Raw genomic sequence first — 21,716 nt, 5'->3', positions numbered from 1 at the left:
AGATCTTCTTTTCTAGGCAAATTCAGTTTTACACACACACACACACACACACACACACACACACACACAGAAAACAAAATAACAAAAAACTCTACCTAAAAGTGATTTTGATAGTTGAATTATACCTAAAACAGAATGGGCTGTTCTATGTTTTAGTTTCAGAGCTGTAAGGTGTCACATAGGTGACAAGAGATAATTCAGGCTGATGCATCAAAGTTCAACACTCAAGCCCCTGCACCTTTCCGCAATAAAAACAACAGGCAACTCCCAACATCTTCCCCATATCCTCTTCTTGGTCACTTTACAAATAGAATCACATTCCAAAATGCATTTACACATGTGTTGTTCGGAACATGGAACATTTTCCCATAGAAACAAAGTTATAAAGAGATTAAAAATACCTAGGTAAACCCCAAAACCTCAGTTGATTTACAATCTTACAAAACCTAGTTACCCTTTATAATTTTGTTTCTGAAGGAAAAGATGTTACAATTTCTAGTCAGGGATACAATCAGGGATATAATCCCTCTACCCCTGTCTGTTCTCCATCCCAGCTGCCACACAGCACAGACGGGGCTCCTAAAGAGAAGGGCTTCCAGGAGGTAGATAATGCTTCACCCATACCTCAGTGCAGCAGTTTTGTTTTGTTTAAGATTTATTTGCTTGAGAGAGAGAGAGAAAGAACGCAGGAGGGAAGAGCAGAGGGAGAAGGAGAGAGAGAATCCCAAGCAGACTCTCCGATGAGTGTAGAGCCTGATGTGGGGCTTGATGCCACGATCCTGAGATCATGACCTGAGCCGAAATCAGGAGTTGGACACTTAACCGACTGCACGACCCAGGCCCCCCAGTGCAACAGTTTTTTCAAAAAGGAAGTGCATCTGTGTATGTGTACTTTGGGGTGGGGGTATGGTGGGAAATTTTAGGGGTATCATCTTCTTTAGGTAAGAGTAGCTTTGGCTCCCTTATAGAGCAATGGCTTCAATTCCCAGAGGGCAAGAGGCCCTATTTGTATTTGAGTTATTTGCAGGCTAGATGTTAAAAGTAGGAGACCAGCCTGTACTTCATTTCTTTAGAACTAGGTCTGTAACTGCACTGTTCAAAATGACAGCCACTAGCCACGTGTGCTATTGGTACTTGAAATGTGGCGAGTAGACGGAGGAAGTGAATTTATTATTTTATTTTAATAAACTTAAAGGTAAACTTAAAAACTGATGCTCGATTTAGTTATTGGAAAACTTTCAAGTATGTTGGGGACGACTTGGGTAGGTGAATCTACTTCATCAACTGAAAGTCTTATGAAATCTGAACAGTTTGTGTATATATTTTTTATCCAGTTCATACATTTCTGATGAAAATTTTGCATCCAAATTGAGATATAAGTACAAAATACACACCAGATTTCGAAGACATGGCACAGAAAAAGGAATGTAAAATATCTCAATAATAGTTTTTATACTGATTACATGCTGAAATGACAGTATTTTGAATATACTGGGTTAAAGAAAATATATTACTAAAATTGATTTCACTGATTTTCTTTGCTTTTTTAAAGGTAGCTACTAGTTATACGTGTTGCAAGTATCTTCTCAGTAGCTTGCTTTTTTTTTTTTTTTTTTTTAAGATTTTATTTATTTATTCGACAGAGAGAGAGACAGCCAGCGAGAGAGGGAACACAAGCAGGGGGAGTGGGAGAGGAAGAAGCAGGCTCGTAGCGGAGGAGCCTGATGTGGGGCCCGATCCCGTAACGTCAGGATCACGCCCTGAGCCGAAGGCTTAACTGCTGTGCCGCCCAGGCGCCCCAGTAGCTTGCTTTTTTATTCTTTGGTGGTTTTGATGAACAGAAGTTCTTCATTTCAATAAAGTTCAATGTATTAAAAAAATTAAGGCAGCTACTAGAAAATTGCATTTATATTTGTACTGGACAGTGCTTATTCATAACATAAATATTTCACATATCCCTATATAACTCCTGTGTACAGTTTAATAGTTCATATATGCCTTATCTGTAACATGTATAACTCTCCTTCTCTTTTGGTTAGAAGAACATTTTGAAAGCAATCCTAAGCTTTTAAATTAAATTTTAAAAAATAAAGTTTCACTACATTTACTGAAATGTCAGAATGAAATTACACTATTGGAATTGAAAGATTATTGTTTTTAATAATTACTACTCTATTACTATTTCTATAGGAACACATGTTTAAGACTAAATCTAGTGTATCTTTAATGGAACTACTGGTGATTATCTACCATCTGCTCAAAAAACGTGAAATTCATTTTGAGTCAGATTAAAAATCTATCCTGATGCATATTTCAGAGGCAGTCCACGAAAATTCTCACCTCTCTGACTTACTCTCTGGAAAAATTGTAATGATCCAAATAAAATGTCCAATAATTAAAACAATGGGGTATATTCAGAGACACACTCGTCTCTGGAACAGAACAGAGAAGCAGTGGGTCTGAACAGATATGAGGACTTGGAATATATGCTAAACATGTACTTTATTAGTAGAGAAGGAGGGAGCTGGTGGGAAACGGTGGATTTGCTGCTGTTGTTGTTTTGATAACTGGCTCACCATTTGGAACTGATTTAGGTTAAAACTGTTAATACATGTGAAACATTTAGCTCAATACTTGGCACATAGTGAGTGATCAATAAATAGTATTATTTTCATCAGAACAAAAAGTTACATTCCCACCTCACTTCTTACATAGAAATAGATTCCAGATGGATGGAGAACTTAATGCAAAAAAAACAACCACAAAATATCCTAAAAGAAAATACAAATGAAAATTTTATAATCTTTGGGTAGAAATGGTTTTTCTAAGCATGTCTTAATAGCCAGACCAGAGAAGAAAAGATTATTAAATTAGACAACATAAAAATTTAACATTTTGTACTGCAAAAAATACTACACAAAATTGAAAGACAAGAAAAGAGAAAAAACTGGGAGGAAATTACTTGTAATATGTAAGACAGAAAGATCTTTGGGAAAACTCAAACAGCTATATAGAAAAAAGGCTAATTATATAAAAGGGCAAATGAAAAAAAAAGAAACAAAATGGCCAATGAACATGTGAAGCACTAACTTGCTAGAAATCAAAGAAATATAAATATGAGAGACTAGCAAAGACATAAAGGTTATCAATACTCAGTTACGGAAGATATGGGGAAATGCCATCCCCATCATACACTAGTTTTTGGTAGGCATGTTGACTGGGGTGGTCTTTTTGGAGGGTGCACTATCTATGCAAATTGCTCAGCAACTCTACTTCTAGAACTTACATTAAGAGGATGGTCCAGTAATTGCAAAAAAAGCCCACTCAACCTAAGAATCTGCACCACAGTGTTGTTTATAAAAGAGAAAAACTGGAAACAACTTAAATATCCATTAATAGATATTAGTGGATTAACTAAATTATGCTAGGGCTATGCAATGAAATACAGACCTTAAGACTACTGAAGTAGAATGATATTTATTGAGGTCCTGGGAGAGGGTAGGATAAGTCCTTGCTGAGCCCCCAGGTGACAAGATCAGACTAGAGGTTTTTAAACAAGCCCACATTTTGTAAATTTGGATCACTTTATCTCTTCTCCATATGCCTCCACCTCCACTACCTGCATTAATGGAGGGCAGGTTGTTTATATCAGGGGTTTGTGACCTGAGTCCACAGACCTCTTGAAATGTATGCAAAATTTTATGTGTATGTGTATTTTACTGGGAAGAGAGTCAATGGTTTCATTAGAGTCTCAAAAGGTCCCCTAATACTCAAATGGTTAAGAACCACTGGCAAATATAGTCTAATGGGGCAAGTTGTTGTCTAATTTTGCCTTAAAAAGTATATGTGATTATACAGCCCATTCATTCAGCAGTCAACAAATATTTACCAAGTCTTACCTTGATTGGTAGCCCAATTACTGGAAAATTTTGAAATAAATTTCTCTACTCACTTTGGAAGTATTTTTAAATACACATACATACACGACCCCAAAAAGCCCTCTGGCAGCTAAGAAACAAAAAGCACATTAAAGAGTTTCAAACAAAACTATAATGTTAACTTTTGAAAGAAGTAATTTTTTTTATCGTCTTTTGAATGTTACATGTATTTGAGCTCCTTTAAAGAGATAACCTTAAGCTTTATATACTTAGGAAAGACTTATCTTTGTGAGAATAACCAAGTTCTCCAAAACCAGATAAAGACTAGAACACAATAAAGTAACTAGTTCTAAATTAAGAAGGCAATAAATCATTTTATATCTTAATTTAAAAATATATAATTTACTGATGCCATGTTATAAATATATGATGTAAAAACTGAGGCCCCAAATTTATATAATTTTTTTAATATCTCATAGTTTGGTAAATATGATTCATATATATAAAAGAAGAAAGGGGAGGGGCCCCTGGGTGGCTCAGTAGGTTGACCATCTGACTTCATTCAGCTCAGGTCACAATCTCAGGGTCCTCAGATGGAGACCCACATTGGGCTCCCCGCTCAGCTGGGGTCTGCTTGTCCCTCTGTCCCTTCCCCTGCTCGTACTCACTCTCTTTCAAACAAATAAATAAAATCTTTAAAAAAGAAGAAGAAGAAAGGGGATTATTCTAACTGGTCATAATAATATCATAGTGATAAAACAGATCAGAGAGAAAATCAGCAATGATAAATACACTAAAGTCAAAGGAAAACATAATTTTGGATTAAATGAGATTGATCACATTTTCAGGAGGCAGAGAAGGTAAGAAGTAATAAGCAAAAAAGAACCAGAAAATCAACAGGATTTATTTATGAAGGCATACTGGGCAATATATGTTTATGGTTTTATCTTTAATACATGAAAATATTTATTCATCTTTCTACATCTGAATTAACTACTTACGGATTTAGGTTTACAAAACACTAAAAAGTACTATATGATTTCTCTTATGTTTTAATATTCTCAAAATTTACTTAAAATTCTGTTACAGCGAATTCCATTACAACAAATTACAAGGCACAATCCAGGTTAAGGAAGATTTTTACCGAGCTGAATTTTACATAAAATAAGTAGGCCTCGAGGCACCGGGCTGGCCCAGTCGGAAAAGCGGAAAAGCGTACAACTCTTGAACTTGGGGTTGTGAGTTCAAGCCCCACATTGGGTGTAGAGATTACTTTAAAAAAAATCTTGGGACACCTGGGTGGCTCAGTTGGTTAAGTGTCTGACTTTGGCTCAGGTCATGATCTCCAGATCCTGGGATAGAGCCCCAAGTCTGGCTCCCTGCTCAGCAGGGAGTCTGGTTCTCTCTCTCCCTCTGCCTCTCCCCCTGCTTGTGCTCTGTCTCCCTCTCTCTCTCTCTCAAATAAATAAATAAAATCCTTAAAAAAAATAAAAATAAAGTAAGTAGGTCTTCTGCTGGACTCAAATATATATATATATATATATATTTTTTATTTATTTGTGTATGTGCCCTATATACACATATATATATATTTTTTTAAGATGTAATTTTATTTGCTGCAAAAGTGCTAAGACCTAAATACTTGTACTCCAGAATTCTCCTAAAACATCAACTTGTAATTTATTTTCATTTTTCTTCTTTAAACTTCTTAAAATGTGAAAAGGCTTTTGAACACTAAATCTAGTTATAAAGAAACTATTTAATATGAATTTAATTAAGGCAGAACACAAGTCTCTTGTATTAGCAATGACATACACCCAAGAGAAAGTATCTTTCACTAGAGATTTCCTTTACCAGATAGTCCCAAATGAATACAATAAACATTTAAAGATGTCATTAAGCATGACTAATGGAATTACAAGGAAAAAAAATCCATAAACCTAGCAATCTTTGTAGGTATCATCATGAAAGAGAAAGCAGTACAAAAGCAAATACACAAAACACAATGAAATAATACAATGTTCACAGGGTTACCAGAAATAACTAGACCGATTTTTTTTCAAAAGTTGTAAAAAAATGGGGCGCCTGGGTGGCTGGGTCGTTAAGCGTCTGCCTTCGGCCCAGGGCATGATCCCAGAGTCCTGGGATCGAGTCCCACATCAGGGTTCTCCGCTGGGAGCCTGCTTCTTCATCTCCCACTCCCCCTGCTGTGTTCCCTCTCTCACTGGCTGCCTCTCTCTCTGTCAAATAAATAAATAAAATCTTTACAAAAAAAAAAAAGTTGGAAAAAAACGAACACACATCTTCAATATGAAATGAATGGTAATTTAGCAGGGCACATACACAAATAAAGCAATATTTGTATTTATAAATATTACATTTATTTATAATTTATATATTTATAAATATTGCATATAATTATAAATATTTATTATATTTATAAATATTACATTTATAAAACAATATAATTCATTATCAGCTTATTTATTAAAAAATGGACCATTCCACCAAGTACAGGAAATAACTCAGTCCTCAAGTTCAGATTATGTTAATTCTGAAAACGTTAAATATAATTAGAATAGTTTTAATATAGTTCTTCAACAAAAGATGCCATAAACCATACCAAATAAATATACTATGCCAAATATTTAACACAAACATCACAAACTACTCATTTTCTTCTCCTAAAAACGAAATACTAACTGAAAATAAAAACCAGTTTCTCATTCTAAATCAACACACAAAAGTCATTTTAAAAATAACTTTCCCCAGGGGCGCCTGGGTGGCACAGCGGTTAAGCGTCTGCCTTCGGCTCAGGGCTCAGGGCGTGATCCCGGCGTTATGGGATGGAGCCCCACATCAGGCTCCTCCGCTGGGAGCCTGCTTCTTCCTCTCCCACTCCCCCTGCTTGTGTTCTCTCTCTCGCTGGCTGTCTCTATCTCTGTCGAATAAATAAATAAAATCTTTGAAAAAAAAAAAACTTTCCCCCACTTTATTTTTTACTGAGATATACCTGACATAAAAAGGTGGTGTAAAATTAAGGTATACAATGTAGTAATTTCATATATATCTTAAAATGTTTACCATATTAGGTTGGTTAATGCATCCATCACTTCACATAGTTACAATCTGTGTGTGTGCCTGTGGTGGGGAGAACCTTTAAGACCTACTCTCTTAGCAACTTTAAAATACACAATACATTAACTGTAGTCACCACGCTGTATATTACATACCCAGAACTTACTCATCTGATAACTGGAAGTTTGTACCTTTGGCCACCTTCACACAGTCCTCTACCCCCTGCCTTTGGCAACCACCAATCTGCTGGGTTTTGTTTTTTTGTTCTAATGAGTTCGGTTTTTTAAGATTCTACGTATCAGTGAGATCGTACAGCATTCGTCTTTCTCTGACTTATTTCATGCTCTAGATTTAGCATAATGCTCTAGATTCATCCTGTTGTCATGAATGACAAGATTTCCTTCTTTTTTATGGCTAAATAATACTCTGTTATACCTATCTCTCTCATATTTTCTTTATCCATTCATTAAATATTTTTTCTTGATTTCAAAGTATTCCGTTTATCACTACCTGATTACAGAAAAGTGAAGACACTAGAGACCACGCATGCACGCACACACTGAGAATCCTATAGCTCAGAATATTTTTTCAATACCCATACTTTTTCCAAGCATGACTATATGTGATTGTTCTGCAATGTGCCTCTTCATTTAGTAATATATTGTAAACTTTACCTATGTCATTGAATATTGTTTTAGAACATGATTGAAATGGCTGAATAGTATTCCATTATGTAAGATATTTTTCAATTTAGCTAATTAATCCTCTAAGGCTGAACACTGAAGTTGTTTCCAACTGTTGCTATTTTAAATAACACTATGAGAAACATCCTTATATACAAATATACAAATCTTTGAACATATTTCAGATTATGTCATCTAAATAGAATTATTAGGTCAAAAGGTATACATACTTTTAAGGCTTTCAATACATGTATCAAACTGCCCTTCAAAAAAAAGCACCAATTTAGGGGCATCTGGGTGGCTCAGTTGGTTAAATGTCTGCCTTCGCCTCAGGTCATGATCTCAGGGTCCTGGGATCAGGTCCCTCATTGGGCTCCCTGCTCAGTGGGAAGTCTGCTTCTGCCTCTCCCCAGCTCATGCTTGGTCCCCCCCCCCCCCAAATAAATAAAATCTTTTTTTAAAAAAACCACCAATTTACATCTGACCAATGAATATGAAGGTGCCAGTTTCCCCACATTCCTAAGCAACATTGTTCTTACTTTTTCAATATTTTTAGTTTTATAAATCTGTTAGCAGGAAAAATTACATCTTTTTTTTTTTTATTTCTTGATTTCTAGTGCAGTTGAACATAATTTTGTATGATTATTGAGCATTTGTAATTCTTTTGTTCATTTTCCCTTTGGGAGGCCACTTTTTTCCTATTTTTGGTATATATTCTTTATATATTAATATTAACGCATAACCTGGGGCGCCTGGGTGGCTCAGTCGATTGAGCATCAGATTCTTGGTTTCGGCTCAGTCATAATCTCGGGGTCGTGGGATCAAGCCCTGAGTCCAGCTCTACTTGTCCCTCTCCCTAAGTTCCTCACCTTGCTTGAGCTCACCCTCTCTAAATAAATAAATAAATAAATAAATAAATAAATAAATAAATAAATAAATAAAATCTTTATTAAAAACAATAATAATATTAATGTATAAACTTTTGTCATATGTATTTACAAAGTTTTTCTTATTTTCTCATTTATCTTCTGCTTCTGGCATTTTTTTGGCATAAGGAAATTGTTAGTATTTATGCACTTATGTGTATTTTTTTCTTTTATGAGTTATTCCATAAAAGCCACTGGTTGGTTTTTCTTATGTTTGCCTTGTTCAAATTTACCAACAGAACTGTAACGTAATGCACAGTTCTTTCCAAACTAGATCTCTCACATTTGGGTAACAGAAATTCAAAACCATAAATTTTGACAATGTCACATTTCTAGGACATAATTTAAAATGTGTGCTTAAGGGATGCCTGGGTGGCTCAGTCGTTTAAGCGTCTGCCTTCGGCTAAGGTCATGATCCCAGGGGCCTGGTCAGGATCCCAGGGGCCTGGGATCGAGTCCCACGTCGGACTCCTTGCCCCACGGGGAGCCTGCTTCTGCCTCTGCCCCCTGCTCATCTCTCTCTCTCTCAAATGAATAAATAAAATCTTTTTTAAAAAATGTGTGCTTAAGGTAATAACTTAAGGACTCATTCCTTTAAAATTATGTGCTCTGCTCTGGTATTGCGAAATCAAGGAATCCTGCTTCATCACCAACTCAGCATGTTAATTGCAGCCATGCCATTCAGGAAGCCAAATATTTTCTATTTTGTTTTGATACCTTCAACAGTTAAGGAGGAAGATAAATCTATACAGATTACAATGAATTCAGTATTTTTACCTGATATTTAAACTCATTACAAAATAAACTTACCTTTAAAATATGCTTAGGATATGTTCAGGGTTTCCATATATCGTTACATAATTCAAACAGTAACAACAACACAAAGAGAAGGAATATGTGCATTGCATCTCTATGTATTAGGCCTTCCATACCTTTAGAGTAAGGCTCTATAATGTCCAGTTCTCACTATAACTCTCCCTCACTTTCTACCAGAAACAGATCACAAATTGTAAAAACATAAACCCGCAGGGTGGACTGTTTCATTTTGTAAAGAGCTGTATATTTCTGTAGATCTCTAGTTTGTTATTTTTCTCAAGCCTAAAAGATTATCAAAATATTTCAGAAACATGAAGCAAAACAAAAACATAGAATTAACATTATTTCTGAGAAAATGGTTTATCTAGTTAAACTACAAATGACTATCTTGTAGAATGCTGTATGACAAAGCTGATAAATTCCATTTTCTAGTACTTTAACAGATTAAGGGCTCAACAGTTTCTATTTATAAATGCTACAATGGCATTTGTGAATATAGCTTATTTAAAACATTTTCTGCAGGTTGAATTAAGTCCCATTCTTTATAAAAACGTAATGATCTGCCACAGGTTATAGGCTCTGAATTTTAGACAACACAAAATAATTTCTCATAAACTTTCTAATTTACTCTCACCTAAAGGCTGGAAAACCCCACTGAACGCTTTTTAAAACTCATCAGACGTAGAAAAAAAAAACAGCTTTAATTGTAGGATCTCACTGACACAAACATAAGGAAATTCTGAGTTATAGATATTTCACATTAAGCTTTTTCCACTGACATTGTAACTTCTGTCAACATTCAAAGAAAATTCAACCCTGGTCAAAGGTGACAGTTTGACAATCCTGGAAGACAACATCCTCTGTTTATTTGAACAAGTTTATACTCTCTGCTCAGGGAATTGAAGTTTCTCTCCTCCCTAACTTGATCTCTCAAATTCAGATCACTACACTTTAGGGTAGTGAATTCTGTCTCCAAGATTTAACTTCACAATCTACCTCCAAGGAAAAATGCTGAGACCATCACATATAAAAAGGAATAAATTTCTGAGACTAGTTTCTAATGGCCTTTGCATAGCTCTAACCACACAATAATTGCTTCAGTTGCCTTAAAAATTAACCCCCCAAATTAAAATTCTTAAATCCTTCTATCTCAGAAATCACAATTAGTCACACTGAAAAGCTTCGATTAAATAAGAATAGGGCTACAAATCCCTTCAAAATAAAGTTGTAAATAAAATGAGCTGGATATTTGCTTTTCAGTGAACAAACACGTGTTATGTGCTAAATTGGCCTCAATGATCCTTTTGTTTGTAAAGAGAGGCCAAGGAGATGGCTTAGAGCCCTTCTCCTATGATGTATATGGTAATGGTAGTGGCAGAACAACAACGGACAATTTATAGTTAGAATTAAGACCTTGTCTGTTTTAACATATTTTCCACCAGGATTATATACTTAGGTGGAAAAATACTTACCAGCACATTCACAAACTAAAAATTTCTAAATATGTATACATTTTTTTTCCATTAAAAATAAACAAGAGTCCATTTGGAAACACAAATAAAGAAATGTAAGCCTTAAAGAAACCAAATGTCTTACTGCAAAGTTGCAGTTGCCTGCTCTCTCTGGCAAGTGTGGTGGTTAGAAACAGCCTTCAGAATCAGCTTGGCCTGGGTCTGGATCCAGTCCTGCCATTATTACTAGCAACGTGACCTTGGACAAGTTACTTAACTTCTCTGTGGCCATTTCTTCATCTTTCATTTGAAAATAATACCCTCCCCTTTGAGGATCATGAGTTAAAATATGGCAAGAGCTTATAACTGTCTGCTTGGCACACTGTAAGTGGACAGTGTTAGGCATTATTTTTATTATCTTTCTACTTTTAGGCTTTGGACATAATTTGAAGTACTTTTTAGTTAATTTTCTGATCACTTTTTGAAAGATGGCATAATTATTATACAGATAACTAGTACATCTTCCCAGATGAGCTCATGGTAGGTAGAGCTATAGCCCAGAGTGAGAAATAGTTGTTTTTAATACAAATAATGGATGTGGCTGTTACTGGTAACTTTGGCTTGATTTCCCATATGCAAAAAAAAATCCCCTACCAGGGGAAAACAAGCAGTATTAGAAAATACTTGGGTTTGTCCTATTATCATTACAGGGTAAAGCCAAATTCACTTTACTAGCCTGATGGGCATTGAAAATATTAGTCATCAAATTAATCCTAACAAATAACAATAATTCATTGGCTCATTGATGTATTTCCCCTTGTCTTCCCCAACCTTTCTCTAGTCAGAAAGGAAAGTTTTCATATTTTCTGAGAATCTCATTGCTGCTCTCAAACCATACTCTATATCTTAGTATAATTAAAAAAATGAGTCAGCACAAACACCTCAAAAAACCAGCAGTACATTGAATGTGGAGGTATTTCTCTTCATAATAGAAATCCGGAAAACATTAAAAAAAAAATGCGAAAAGCAATGGAAGAATAAATGGAGAGTGAGTGTTGGAGTAGATTTTGCAAGCTAGCTTCCAAAAGATAAATGTTCTTATCAATCAATATATGTATTTTTTTATCTTAATAGTAATATAATACATGGGAAATGGATGTAATTATTATGAATAAATCCAAGAAAGAAAATATCCAGTATGTGACAAATTCTAACCTCTCCTTTACTGAATACTGGGGGGGGAGGGCACTGGGAGGTCAAGACACTCTGTATTAAGCTCACCTACAAAGTGCGCTACGCAAAACCGTGCAGTATGCTAATGCAGTCCTGCCTTCACTAAGGTGGTCCCCGAGAATATTTAGGAGAGATAAAGTGCCCCTAAACTGCAAACATATTTGAATACCAATTTAATTAGGAGTCTATTTAGTCTTTATACTCCCTGGAATAAAGTCAGTTGAGGGTTGGGAAAAGGCCACTTGCTTTAATCGCAGAAACAATACTATATGTACTCCTTCCAAGAATATACTTCTCTTCAAGGCTCCACATAACTCATATTCCAATATTTATATTAAAGGTGACATACCACATAAAAATTATCTGGGAGGGTCAAAGAAGAGTTTTATGGCTCAGGGTGATTTCTCCTAAGTTCTACTACAATACCCTAAATTTGTCCTAGTTCTTGTTTAAATCCTCCATGACATTCTGTATGACTTAAGTGAGGTCAGTAAAACTGCTACAGTCACTACTTAATATGTGGGGTTCTAGATTATATAAGGCCAAAGCAACTCTTCTTTAAAACTTCGACGTTCAAGGCTCCTTATAATACATTTCAACTCTATCTTAGTGCTATACATTATCTAGGTACCTGGAAAGAGAGAGAGAGCAACAGCCCCAATCTTCTGTTAACTGCAACTTTGTTGTTTTAAGAGTCCTTCTGAGGCTGCTACACCTTGAAGAGAGTTGGGAAAAGATTCAGGAATGCCCTGCCTTCCCAAGTGAGTATGCAGGCTGAGCTCAGTAAGGCTGTCATGAAACAGTACAACGGACAAAGATAAACCACATGACATCTGATGCTTCTCTTTATATGTTTAAAATAAAAATGTGACACTACAAGAAAGTTAACATGTGGACCTAATTTTGAAAATACAAACAGGAAGCACCCCCACCCCAATATTACCATTAAAAAAAAAAGGAAACCAAACCTCAAAGATACCTTCCAAGGAAGTCATGGGTGTGACCAAAACTAACAAAAGTAATAAATGTCATCTAAAACCCTGAAACCACCAAAAGTGAGGGTCTCAATCAACCAACTAAAAATCTAACACCTGTAAATTACTCCTCTCTTGGATTAGTAAAAATAGCATAGATTTATATACATAAAATCTTCTCCAAACTGGCTTAAGTTTTTCAGTAACAAAGGATCATCATTAACAAGAGAGGATCCAATGTCAATATTCTACTTAAAATAAGGACACAATAATTAAAAACGAATACAATTTTTAAAAAAAGTTTTTATCACTGTGATGCTCATGATTTAAATGTACAAAAAACAGCATGATCAATGGAAACTAGATTGTTAAATGTGACTTTCTTATTCCCAGAAATAAGCATAAGACTGTTGTGTTTCCCACATTGCAGGGGAAACAATACTTCCGATTTTAGAACACTTCTATTAACAAGCTAAGATTTAAAGAAAAACATTTTTTTCCTTTAAGCACTACACAAAATTGGGGACGCTGATACTTTAGAGCTAACTTTTCAACATTATTTTTATTAAGTTCCGGAGTCAAAGTATTCTGACACTTTACTACGCAGTAAAGGGATATTGGTCTCCCGAAGAGCTCAGTAACCTGGAATTGTCAGGTAACTTTTTAGAAGAATAAGTTTCAGGGGCGCCTGGGTGGCGCAGCGGTTAAGCGTCTGCCTTCGGCTCAGGGCGTGATCCCGGCGATCTGGGATCGAGCCCCACATCAGGCTCTTCTGCTATGAGCCTGCTTCTTCCTCTCCCACTCCCCCTGCTTGTGTTCCCTCTCTCGCTGGCTGTCTCTATCTCTGTCGAATAAATAAATAAAATCTTAAAAAAAAAAAAAAAAAAAAGAATAAGTTTCAAATACTCAAGACAAATTAATAAAAACTGGATTTTTTTTTTTTTTTTTTGCTTCCTTTGTAGGAATAATGTGGTAATCGACACTCTAAAAGGGGGGGAAATCTCACTGGTAGTTAGGACATCCAGAAATCTCTGAATACTTCTGAGATACACACGTTTACAGGGCGCTAGAACAGTTAAGCTTCCTTTGATTCTACCTTCAACCTGCAATCCAATCTTGCATGTGTTATCTACCTATTTACATCATCTTCCCTTTGTAAGAATACCTCTATCACCTACCTGCACAAAAACAAGCCAAATGAACCACCACAAGCGCATAAATATAAACCTAACACAAATCACAAATAATTTGAATACTAACACTAATAAAACTTGAGAAACTTGACATAAGTATCAAAAGAGCAATAAATGGCACCCTTTACTAGTCTTGATGTGGTTTCTGTATATGTAAATAGCACTTAAAAAAAATCAATTGAGAGCCAGAAAATGAAGATGAAATGAGAAGTTGGGGCACAATAGGAAGTGCTGACCAAAATATTTATGTTGTAACACTCCAAACAATGATAGCACTTCCCCCCCCCCTTCTATCACATACATCACGAAGTTCCCATGGAAGAAATATATCCACCTTAAATTTCTTAACACAATCCATCTTAATATCCTGTTGGCAAAAACATGAATGCTGTAAAGGCCAGGACAAGGGAGAAGGCGGGATAATTTATGGAGTTGGGTATACAGCAAAGATTTTATGTAGTTCAGCTCCAAGTTATGCAATAACCAAACTGCTAGTGATAGAAATCAACTTTTTTTTTTCTGAGGTTTCGCTTTTTTGAAAAAAGATCTCTCCATTCCTTCCCTGTGTCTCAACCAGGTGCTTGAAATTTTCATTTTCCAGAAGGCTATGGAAAACAGATGCCACTTACCTGACCAAAGGTGTGGTGTTTTAATTAAACATGACAGATGTCACAATTTGTCACGTAGTAAATTTTTCTTAAAATCGGCAGCCCCTTCTCCCATTTACAACAACAATAATCTTCCATGAGATGAAAATTGGTACCAAAACAAACAAAAAACCCAAAGCCTTGATAAAAAGTCAATCAACAGGATTCCACCATTTGAAATGATCAGAACCAATCCCACGTTCATGGTGTTACAAAATAAAATTAGAAAAACGTGAAAGCTACACGAAATAAAATACATCCTCTTCTGCTAGCCAATAAATACAATATAAACAAATGAATAACAGAAGAATGTTGAGGAAAGAGGCAAAGTTATATTATCTTCATTGAACAATAACAAAATTATTTGAGATAATATACACAACAGCTGAAAGCTTATTATGGCCCAGGCGGCTATCCAACCAGTTTGGAAACCTAAGATACCAGTGGATGATCAACACCATTTGAAGACAGAAAAAAGGACATAAACCTCAGTTTAATAATTTGGTGACACACTAGTCCTTGCAAGGGGCATTCCCCGAAGACATTCCAGAGACAATTAACGGAATTTATATTTAGGCAAATATCTACTGCTCCACAGCACAGAGCACTGACCCGAGAGCCCTCAGACGGACATTTCAGTCTTAGAACGACTGAACGGCTGTGTGAACTGAGCAGGCCACTTACTCCATCTACCTGGGGCCTCAGTTTCCTCATTTGCACAGTAAGAGAATGTAACATAATCCCGGGGTCCTTTCCAGCTCCAACATTCTATGACCCACTTTTAGTACTGTTTATCTGAATCAAAGGTCTCACAGGATCATGGGGGGGGGGGGACAAGAAGAAAAAGAACTGGGAAGGATCACTATCTCCTTTTGCCTTTCGCATTCTTGCGGTTTTCATTAATCCCACCTTCCTAAAAGCTGGCACTTGTTTTTCTTCTTTGCCTTTTCCATCACTGCTAGCTACAAGTGTCTGCAAACGCCTCTTGCTCCACACAAGTTCTTTCCTCTTTGATCAGCCTGACCATCTTGCCAGATTCCTTTAGCCTCAGACCGGCTTTTGTGACACCACGACTTGCCTTCCGACTCTCCATATCTACCCCCAACACCAGGAGCACTTTTTTTTTACTATTTATCCCCGGCTAGCAAAAAAAAAAAAAAAAAAAAAAAAAAAAAGCACGCTGCATCCCACTGCCACACGCACCAGCCGGGGCCTGGCAGGTCCTGATGTGGGATCCCGCACCCCAAAGCCATATCGAAATGTTCGTATTTGTTGTCTTGACTCCATATAAGGCACTGTTCCTTGAGGCTTGCCTAACACCCCCCACCCCACCGGGCACCCCCGGGCTCATCCCACCCCGGGAGTCACAGATCCCTCTTTTGAAAAAGGAGGAAAAGCAAGGACACGCCAGGGGCTACTCGGCACTGCAACCCGGAGGTGTGAGGTGGCCGACAGCAGCCCCCTCCGCTGGCAGGGGTCGGCGCCGGGGCCCTCACACGCCCACCCCGACACACGCGCCAGCACGGTCCCCACACTCTCCACCCTCCGCCCGCCACCGCCTCGGCACGACGCCCCTCGCGCGCCCCCAGCGCCCTCGCCCCCCCTCGCCCCCGGCCCCCAGCGCGCAGCCACCGCGGCCGCCTCCCGGCCCGGGGAGCGATGGCGGCGGCGCGGCCCTGCCCGGCTTCTGGGCGGCCGGGGCGCGGGGCCCCGCCCGGGCGGGCTCCCCGGCCTCTTTCCCCTGCCCCGAGCCCAGGGCTCGCCCCGCAGCTCCTACCTCGCTCGGCCCCTCGGGCGCCAGCCGCTGCCGCCCGCCCGCTCGCTCCCTCCCTCGGCCGGGCCGCCGCGCGTAGTCGCCTGCGCAGGGTCCCCGCCCGGGGTGACGGCTCCGGCCGCCGAGTCTCCTCACGCCGGGTCCCGCGGGGGCGCGCGCGCCGCTCGCGCACCGAAGCCCGAGCGCGCCCCGCGGCGGCGCGCGCCGCTTCCTGGTTCCGCCCGGCGCGCGCTCGTGAGCCCCGTGGTCCTTCGCACCCCGTCCGCGGCCGCCCGGGTAGGGACCCGGAACCCCCCGGCGCGCACGGGGGCGGGGGGCAGGGTCGGGCGCCGCGCACAGCCCCTTGTCGCCGGGGCGAATGGCGTCCCCTCTCGGCTCCCGAGCCGGGTCCCACGGGGCCACGAGCACATGCTGCTTTGTTTGGGTCGGCTCGACCACCGCGAGTAGGCTCGTGCCAGACTGTTGTGGTCGCGTTTGATTGGCCCCCCTCCGTGGCCCGCCACCCGCCCTTCCCCCGGGCTGAGGCCCGCGTTCCGGGTCCTGTCCCTCCCAGGCCCGGGTCAGAAGTCCACCGCTGCCCCATCAATAATTATCCCGGGTTTGCTCCCTGGAGGGCGTTTCAGCCAGGACTGCCGCTTACCACCCGGGCGGAAAGCCTGAATGGACACAGCAGGAGTTTACACTCGCCCAGGCCAACTGATTCGTCCACGATTCCAGAGTGAATCTGGGGGGGGGGGGGGCTTCGGGGGCAGGGGGCGTCTGACACCATTTCCCTCCCTGGGGACTTGCTGGCTCCCACCAGTCCGAGCTGCTGCGGGGAGGAACTGACTGCTCTGTTAAGAGAAGCAAGAATAAACACAAACACGGTCTCCTTTATAAGATCCAGGGGAAAAGGGGTTTCTGAGAGCCTTTTCCATGTAATGGGGAGGGGGTGTGGTGTCTGAGAAGGCAGTCTGAGTCACCCACTCTCCTCTGGCTACATTCTCTGGAGCTGGCCAGCCGTTTCCCTGGCAACCCTCCAAGGGCCAGCACCAAAGCAAGGCATGTCAGATCTCCAGAAACCTAGATGCAGGGGCAGAAGGAGAAGGACCCCACACATACACACAGAGCTTCCCTTCCTTTCAGTCTGAAAATCTTCATGTCAAGAGATGACCAAGATCTGCAAGGCCCAAGTTCTCCCATAATCCTCCTGTGGCAGCTCTCTTCCCAGCAGCCTTCCCTTCACCTCTTGAATAACACCAACCACAAAGATCTTTGTGTCTGTAGCTGATCACAAAGTCCTTCTCCCCCACCCAGGCAACCGCGTCTATCCCACACTTTGGGCCAACACCTGGCACAGTGCTTTGCCCAGAGTGGGTACAGGGCACTTGGAGGCTAGAGCAGGAGGACAGGCTGGAGCAGGAAGCTGGACGGAAGCACCCGCTCTGAGCTCTGGCACCTCTCTGACAGTCACTGTGCAAGAGGTTTTGGCACGAGAGTACACCACATTTCTCCTTCTTGTAAGTTTTTCTCTCTGCACACATGCTGTTCCCTCTGCCTGGAAGGGCATCCTGCCCTCTAGATGTCTGCCCGTGGTCCGGGCAGTGAGAACCTTCCTCTCCGTTTCCTACCACATCATGTTCATGCCTCTATGATGGCACCTCTTATGTCAAAGGACAGTTTCTTGTGTACACGGCTCTCGACCCCTGACAGCACGCAATGTCCCATTTACCTTTGAATTACCAAATTTACCTTAAATCCCCATAAAAAATTTGAGGAACAAACCCTACACTCTAGGAATAGAAATGGAAACCAGGGGGACTGTGTAGTAATTAAAAGCAAAGAATCTAAAAACAGACTTGCTGTCAACTCCTCGAGCTGTGTGACCTTAAGCAAGTTTTTGGCCTCGAGATTTCCTCCTTGTCATGTGGCGATAGTCACAGGACCCACCTCGTAGCATTGTGGTGGGAATTAAGTGAGGTAATACATGTATAGGGCTTCAAATGACTTAAGCACTATAGAACTGTTAACAGCGAAGATTTACACCCCTCTTCCTAGGACTGGTCAGGTCTAGAATTCCGTCTAGCTGCCTCGCTGCTGCCGAGCGATGGCCACAGGGTGCTAGTTAGAATGGCCAGGAGGGTGCGGCAGGTACACCCTCTTTATTCTTGGTGTCTCACAGCACATCTCTGACCACTATGCACCAAGATAGATCTGGCTGGCTGTGTGCACAGACACTAAGGACGGAATGTTCTGGGCGACTACCTCAGCAAAACAAGAATGTTGTCAACCTGAGACAGGAAGGAAGGTCTAACACCTACCTCTCCCTACTTGCCAATTCAGATGAGATGAGACCCTCTTCCCTTCTGCCTCAGGGACATAGTTCCCTAGGTGGAGGGGACACCAGACTGGGATATAACGCAGAAGGAATCCTAGAAAGAAACTGAAACGGGAAGCTAGAATCCAGAAAGTCCCACAGAGAGCCCACAGAGAAAGTTCCCAGAGACAGAAGCTACAGATGCAGTGACGAGCACTGGAGAGAGAGTTGGTCATCTCTTAGCTGACCCTGTCCTGACCCTGGGAGAGAAAGAGGCTTGAGGAGAGCCTGGAAGTCTGGTGGGCAGCCCTTGTTCATACATCCAACCTACTCTTACCTGGGGACTGACTCCAGCCCCCTTCCCTTGCTCTTGAGAACAAGCATCTGGCTACCATGGAGAAGAGAGAACAGCTCCCCACTTCACACCCCCCTCAGCCCTGCCCAGCCGCAGGGAGAACGTGAGGCCATTTTCTGAAAACATCATTGAAACCACAACCATAATCCCCTCTACTCAGAGACCCATCCTCATGTGGCTTCCCTCTCCAGAATGCTCTGAGCCCTGGGAATCAAGCTGTCCCTGGGGAACCACCAGCCACATAGAAGCCAAGGAAGGACGCTTGCGGGAACTTCTCTTCTTTCATAGGGGAATGATTCCTCCTTATGAAGTCAATACAGGCATTGGACACTCAACAGACGGGAAGGCAGATCTCCAGATTTCCAGGGCCTTAGAACGGAGATTGGTCACAGCCAGTGGTTCAAGAGAGGCTTTGTCGATGCCAGGGCTTACCTCTGCCAGAGCGTGGGCGGTGAAAAGAGCCGAGTTTTTCAGTTAGATCTGGTTCCAAATCCCAGCTCTGCCAACTTACCAGCTGTGGAACCTTAGTTAAAGTACTTCACTTCTCGGAGGGCCTCAGTTTCCCTCGGGTGTGAGTCATGGGAAGTAAAGTATAATATATGTCTGCAAATACATAGAATCTTTCTGGGATGCACCCAAGACCTGAGTAATTGTGGTTGCTCCTGCAGAAGGGATCTGAGGGACAGGAAAGGTGAAAGACTAACTCTTTACCATGTTGAATTTTCCGTGTTTTATACCACGCACTGTACTGCCTATTAGAACATTAGGAAGGGGCGCCTGGCCGGCTCAGTCAGAAGAGCATGCGACCCTTTAATCTTGGGGTCACAAGTTCGAGCCCCATGTCGGGTGTAGAGATTACTTAAATAAATAAAACTTCAAAAATAAAGAAATAAAACATTAGGAAAATAAACCTTTTTTTTTTTTTTTTTTTAAAGAAAGAGTGGAGAGACAATGTTTGTGAGAGTAACTAGGCATCATGCCTGGCTTGCGGAAGGCACTTGATAAATGTGTGTGTACTCTTTCTCCAGCCCCAGCCAGCTTGCTGGGCCAGGAGAGGTGGCATGGGGGTGAGGTGAGGACGGGCGATGGGATGTGAGCGATGGATGTGCAGGTCCTTACAGGACTCCCCTGGGAGTTCTCACACACTTTCTGTCTTGCTCTTGTGCGCCTCACTCACTGGCTGGAAGTGGGCTCCCTTCCAGCCAGAACTAAAGGGGTGGCTCTCTGGCAAGCCAAAGGGGCCCCCACCTGCGTCCTGGGGCAGTGTCACAGTGCCCTCTCCACCCAGAGCCCTGGGGCAATGCTGCATTATCCAGAGAGGACAGGATTGACACAGAGGAGAGAGCAGAGTGTCACCCCAGGCACTATCTTCCTGATTTGGTGAGTGGGATTTAGAATTCACAAGCCAGCCCAGCCCGGGGCAAGGAGGAGGCTGCCGACGTTGCCAGGAGCAGGAAAGCAGGTCAGGAGGACTAGAGCAGGCAGAGGCCAGGGTGGTGGCGGCCAGAGCCTTCTGTGTGCTACGGGTCAGGATGTGTGAAAGGGAAACAGGGGTCTGTACTAGTTAGTGTAAGGGAACCCCTGCGGTGTCGGAGCATGGGGAAGCCCTGTCCTGTTGGAGGGAACTTCATTAAGCCAATAAGTACCTATGAAGCCTCTATTATGAACCAGGCAGTGGAACACAGCCTTTCAGCAACTAGTGAAGAGCCACAGCAAGTGGCCCGCAGTACAGGATTGAGGGCTGCCTGACAGCGCAGGAGAAAATGCCTCGCTCTACTGGCCAGGGACCCTGAACACCTGTCATGCACTAGTCACTGTGACTGAATCTTCATAGCAATCCTAGGGGACGGGTCTTGCTGGTCTCCTTTTACACAGGAGGTGGCTCAGCCCAGAGAGGCAGATTCACCTGCTCAAAGTCACACAGCAGAGCCAGGCTTTGCACCAGGTCCTGAGGACTCCAAAGCCTTTGCTAGTTTTTCGCTACACCACCTGACCCCATGAAGGATGAGCAGCATGTTACCAGGGGGCCAAGGCAGGAATGGCATTCCAGGGAGGTGGAATGAAAGGGGCAAAAAAAGCTGGGAGTGAGAGAGGCCAGGACACTGGGGGGACTGCATGGCTGAAAAACTAGCATGGGGAAGGTCCATGGGGAGGATGGGTCCCAGCAGCCAATGAAGAGCAGGCCAGCAGCCAGTGGGGTGGGATGGAGCACTGGCCCATTGGCTTTATATCCCCCACTTGGTCTAGGCACTGGGGAGCCAAGTTTGGCCGCTGGGAGCAGGGGAACGAGCAGTGAAGGTGTGGGTGGGTTTGTGACATAATGGACCAAGGAACAATGAGAAACGGGGACAGAGAGGAAGGAACGCCCTCTGGTCACAACAAGGGAAAGTGGCAGGGTGGTGGGGGGTGGCA

General features: G+C 41.5%; 1 protein-coding gene across 3 annotated transcripts in view; it reads right to left on the bottom strand.

Annotated features, from left to right (window-relative positions):
- LOC113265424 (signal transducer and activator of transcription 5B) overlaps window positions 1–16,786 on the bottom strand; it is a 63,910-nt gene extending 47,124 nt beyond the window's left edge. For 2 of the 3 annotated variants that reach the window (XR_008961218.1, XM_026512810.4), the window contains exon 1: window positions 16,657–16,786. The gene's annotated coding sequence lies outside the window, so the exon portion shown is untranslated. Of the gene's footprint in view, window positions 1–12,696; window positions 12,781–16,656 lie in introns of those variants that run through there. The other variant, XM_048224841.2, reaches the window with a different exon arrangement.
- Window positions 16,787–21,716: the final 4,930 nt, after the last annotated feature.

This window comes from Ursus arctos, unplaced genomic scaffold (genome assembly GCF_023065955.2).
Source record: "Ursus arctos isolate Adak ecotype North America unplaced genomic scaffold, UrsArc2.0 scaffold_24, whole genome shotgun sequence".
Taxonomy (NCBI): Eukaryota; Metazoa; Chordata; class Mammalia; order Carnivora; family Ursidae; genus Ursus; species Ursus arctos.
The sequence above is the reverse complement of the archived record's forward strand: the minus strand, read 5'-3'. Positions and strand labels throughout refer to the sequence as shown.